We start from the raw sequence: 5,617 nt of genomic DNA, 5'->3' as shown, positions 1-5,617 counted from the left end.
TGACCACATGAACTATCCTCTTCGAACTGACAACAATGGGAGCATCGTGACAAAGGCGGGGGCCAAACATTCCAGGCTTCACAATCTTTTTCGACGGGACATCTCAATGTTGTCAGGGAATTGCACTGAGCTCTCAACTCCAATGACAAGAACCTTAGCTTCAGGAATGACCATCTCGTTGCCAATTCGAACAGCCTCACGAATGAATTAGCACTATACCGTTCTCTTGGGGGTTAATCACTGAACATGACATAGTCCCCAAATTGATTGTTTCTGACCTTTTACTGCATGATAATGTTTGGTGGGTGAATTCATGTTGTAAGAACAGATTCGAGAAGGTCAAGGTCTAGCTAAGCCACTTCCAACGCCATTTTTCAGAAAAGTAATGAGAAAGGGTTAAGTCTGTATACCTCCAAGCAGCTAGCAGGCTTATTGATTACGATATGCCTGAGAAATAACCACCAGCATCAGATATTATGCGATTACTAGAATGTTGGCTTGCAATCATCTGCGTTTAAAGATGGAAGCGATTGAGATAGTAGTTACAGCTTTGATTCAACGTTGTTCGGGTGTCATGAGCAGAATTCAAGCTTGTAATACAGAAGTAGAATATGGACATACTGAATTCCAAGGCTGTATCATGTTGGAAAACCATATGTCATGACTTGGCTAATGCGGAAGGAATTCATGATCTTGAACTCAATTATAAAGATGTAATGACTTCTACACTTTGAGTTGTATCATGTTCTTGCAACTGTTGTTTCAATGTCCGTGGAGTTGACTACCCCAACAGCAATAGCAGTTTTATTTGTGTGGTTAGAAGTGGGTCAATGTCTCATCTCTCTAAATATCTGACACTATCTTGTAGCATAAGATATACAACTTCGAAATGTAAAAAACAAAATTGTAAAATGTCCATTTCAAAGTACTTTGCATTGAAGATGCTCTTAACGAGAACCAAATGCTCTTAATAATCTTAAATAGAAACTTAAACCTTTATTTTTTTGTCAAGGATACTTATAAAACGTATATTTTTATTAATATCACATCTAAAAGCATAAACGCGCATACTCATATTATAACACGTGAATTAGTAACATTGTGAAAAACACGCGGACCAGCAACATCATTCCATACTACAGCAACCTAACCCTGATGTCATCAAACCTCAAATAAACTTCACTTTCAAGCGACGATTTTTGGACTAAACTGGTTACAACCACACCACAATGTATTCTCTCTCTCTCTGCTAAAACAATATTCACTAAGAATCTACCTACTCACTAACAAAATACTTAAGCCTTCAAAAACCAAGAATTTGGTAAATGTCAAGGATCACTTATCTGAACCTTTCGTTTTGCTTCTCCATAGGCAACTACCCCCATAACAGCTACCATGTATCCGCCAATGCCGGTAACAGTCACAGGGTTCTTCAATAAAAGAATTGAGATAACAACAGCGACAGCGCCTTTTGCATTGCGTAATACCTGATCGTAACATAATTTCCATCAAAGAAATTATATGAGAGTTCGAGAACAAGAGATAAAATTAAAAAACATGTTCACCTACAAAAAAGGCTTGAATAGTTCAATGATTATGTACAGATACAGTTGCCACTCGAGTGGCCTTTTATACTTTAGGCTTACACTTACAGTCATAGCTAGCTTCGATCCGCAGCAGTTTAATCAATGTTTTGATCCTATGCCCAGTAGAGTTGATAGTTTAGCGGTGTACGATCACACTACGAGTTGGATTTTGGGTTTTGATTACTGGGTTTTGGGGTAGACAGTGTTTTTCTACAATATTAAGTATAGAATTTCTAATTTAGTGGATTTTTTGTGACGATGTCCCATGAAGGAGTAGCTTCTAGGGCGAATGCTTGCATTCTTTTCAAAAACGAGGAATCTGGTCCTAATTCATAAATTGAGCAATGTTCTTATGCTGCTAGACTGTCAATTGAGACCATGCAATCAAGAGAAACGAAAAACCAACCTGATGGTGTGGTGTGTGTTGGTTTCTATACACTAACAATCAACATATTAATTCGAGAAATAATTAGATAAGGCAATATGAATTAGGAAAATCAAGGTGAAAGAAGTACAAACCTGAAGCGTTAATGCACTTGTATGTTTGGTCACCAAAAAATTTGACAAATTAGCAGATTGTGCCATTACTGAATTAAACAAAAGAAGTGTACAGCAGCAAATTCATTGAGTTCAACTTCTCCCTGGTAAGTATAAGACATATAAGCAGAACAAGTAGTAAGAAAACGCAGAGCAAGAAAAGAGTGATTTAATTTGGCTTGAGATAAAGATGGAACTGAACCGGAGAAACCTACAAATTGAACATAATCACAACTATTTGGAAAAATTATAGTTTTGATTGCAGAATGTCCATTGTTTGCCAATCAAATAAAGCAAGGGGAGCATAATTAACTAACCACATGAATTTTTGCATGACCAATTAACCTGAAACGAATGAAAAGAAAAAATGAAACTGATAACATCTTAATTTGAACAGACATTTCAAACAGATCTACGTGAACTTGAACTGAATTTGTGGGAAAACATCATAATTATGATTTGCGCACTTCTTCCAAGAAAGATGAAAGGCATGAATTCTGCGTATGTATTATTGCATGAGGATACAAGAGGAGGATTCTCTATCCTCCTATTCCCATCTCCTTCCATCCCCTCCTCTCACACATTGCTTTTTGTCTTATTATCTGTATAAAAAAATCAATATAAGATGTTGACGTGATTTAACCGTGACCGTTTAAATAGGAGGGCATGAAAGGGTAGAGAGATTAGGAGGGTAGAGAATCCTCATCCGAGGATACAAACCGTCATTTTGTTCATTGCTTTTCCGTTTCTTTGGTTGTTTAAGCCATCATATCATTTAGTTAATTAGAAGCTTTATTATTAATTTGTTTAAGATCACGGGATTTACGCGGCAAAGTCAAAGATTAAGACTAATCAAGTAGTTGAACGTGGCCACCATTCCTATACATCCTCAGAGGAGACACCGGCAGCCAAAAGAAAAATGTGGGGGACAAGTCGTGTCCAGCAGTATGTAGTGGTTCTTCTTCTCTGGTTACACACTATACTGTTCTGATTCCATACTATACTGTTCTGATCAAACACTGAGGTGCGTGCGTGGTACCTTAGCCACCGTCGTAAGTTCTCACCACAATTATCGTTAAATACGTGGCCCCGTCTCTAAACCCTAATTCCAGGGTTACCACAGTTTTTATTGACATTTTAACTAATCTTCTTTAATTTGCTTTTGACATTTCCCTAATTATTGAATACAAACGGTATTTCTGCTCTCATCTATATTAAGGAGAGGCAAGAGAGACTGAACTCGGAACAGAGTGGGTTGAAGATGAATGCTCAAACTAACATAGCAATCTACCACTTTTCCAACTTTAATTCATTCTTCTTCCAATTTTTACTTTTGCCATTCACATATACATTCGTGTTCATTAATTAATTTCATAAGAAAATTAACAGAATTAATTTGGTGGTTTACACACTATTATTAAACTTGTCAATATTTTGACAGTTCGTCTCAGACCTCAGATTTCTTAATGTAATTAAGTACTCTATAATTTCTTCTTCTTCTTTTTTTTTTTTTTTTGGATGTTATATTGTGAGTTCAAGTGAAATTCTTCAAACTTGTGTACACGTAATATTCTTGGATATTTTTCGTGAGTCATTGATTCATCTATGGATTATGATTTGGCAGTTAGTGAATGTGCAATCAACATTGTCGAGACAAATCTAGCAAAAATGTATATACAAAATTATAAGTATCATGTGCAAACATTATTTCAACAAGTATAATTTTATACAAAACTTGGACCATTTAAATTAGACAGAAAAATCGATTAAATGGCCTGGATGGACAGATGTTTCTAAATTAAAAACCAAATATTTTTCAAGTTATGCGTACGTGAATGTGTTTCTATATATATGGAGAAGAATATTAACCAATAACCATGCAAGATTCTTGTACTAGATCAATGGCGGAGTTAGGAATTTTTCACTGGGGTGGGCTAGCTTAAAGATTTAAATTTTTATAAACAAAGAAATTTGATACTGTATTTTTCACAGTCTCAGCTAGCTTAAGAATTTTTTCACAATGTGAGCCAAGAGTTTTCGTTATTAAACAAATATGTGTTTAGATTGAAACTTGTACATGTACAAGCGCTAAGAAAAGAGATGTAAGAACAAGAGATGGTTTGTAAACTGTATTATATAATTTTAAATATTTAAACTGAGAGAATTTGGATCAATGACTAAATATATAGTGGGTTACATTTGAAAATCTATAAAAATTACATGTAAAATTTTATTTTTCACCAAAAGCTACATGGGTTATAGCCCAGGGTAGCCCTTAACGTGGCTCTGCCAGTGTACTAGATTAAGCATCAAATAATGGGGAGACATCTTGCAAGTGGCAAGTGGCAAGTGGCTAGTGGCTTGTAACTCAGTTAATTACTTTTCACATTTGCACCTGAGGTATTGTGCTCGTATCTCCCTCCATGTAAATATCATATGTATTGTTTTAGTAAAAAAAAACAATAATAATAGGGGAGACATTACATAATAGGGAGTTTTAATGAAAAACTCACGGTACTGTTCACTTTAACGAAAAACCACATTTTTATACTAAAAAGTCAAACCTGATACTATTCACTTTACCCTTTATTTTGTCCTTATTGTTAAAACTCAAAGTTTTCAAGCCCTTTTCATTAGTTTTCCTATTGCCGTTAATACTTGCATTATATAATTTGGGATACTGGAATTAAATTTTATTTATGGTCAAATTTACAATTTAATAGGACAACTTTTTCAAAGGAAAAAAAAAATCAACACCTATATCACACATATATAAGAACTTCCAAATCCCGATCATCCACATGCATTCAGAAGAGTCACTCATTGAACACTATTACTAATCCCACATGGCTACAAGTGCCTAATAATATAATTGCATATAGTTATCAAGTTTTCCACCTCATACCTTAATCTTTCAGTTTTGTTTGTGAATTTGACTAGCTATTATCCCATTTAATTGCTTCATTTAATAGTTACCCCATTTCGACGATTTCTTATATACTGTCGCCATTTTTTTTTTCTGGTATCCAGGAATTTGGGAGGAGCAAATGTACAAGAACTTTTTTTTTTGACACAATGACATTGTGAGGTAGAGATTTAAGTTTAGTTGCACGGTAAATCAGTCATAACATTATACGTGTCAATAAACCATCAATTACTTTCTTTTACAGCTTTGAGCACAATAAGCAAGTTTTTGCAATGACTTTATCCATTTGGCATTTGCAATGACACTAAAATTAAAATCTCCTACAGAAAATGAAATTAAAAAATTAAAAGCTAAAAAGGTTGCTTGTACGAGACAGAAGCTGTGGAGAAGCTTCTAATCTTTAACCATTTCTAATTTTCTATCATACAAAATCCAGGTCACGGAATGAGAAGCAGCCATGCATGCATATGGGATCGGTCTCAGTCCAAGTCCACCACAAAATGTTCGCGACAAAATTCATTAAGCATGAATAAAACTATTTATCTTAATATTTTGTTTGATAGGTTTG

The 5,617-nt window shown here is 34.8% G+C and overlaps 1 long non-coding RNA gene across 1 annotated transcript; it reads right to left on the bottom strand.

The window, feature by feature from the left end:
- Positions 1 to 1,156: 1,156 nt before the first annotated feature.
- Positions 1,157 to 2,665, bottom strand: LOC114820107 (uncharacterized). The gene is made up of 3 exons (XR_011573918.1): positions 2,441 to 2,665; positions 2,106 to 2,227; positions 1,157 to 1,487 (listed from the first exon to the last, which is right to left on the bottom strand). It is a non-coding gene; the product is annotated as an uncharacterized lncRNA (long non-coding RNA).
- Positions 2,666 to 5,617: the final 2,952 nt, after the last annotated feature.

This window comes from Malus domestica, chromosome 12 (assembly GCF_042453785.1).
Source record: "Malus domestica chromosome 12, GDT2T_hap1".
Taxonomy (NCBI): Eukaryota; Viridiplantae; Streptophyta; class Magnoliopsida; order Rosales; family Rosaceae; genus Malus; species Malus domestica.
Note: the sequence above shows the minus strand (reverse complement) of the source record. Positions and strands in the feature narration are given on the sequence as shown.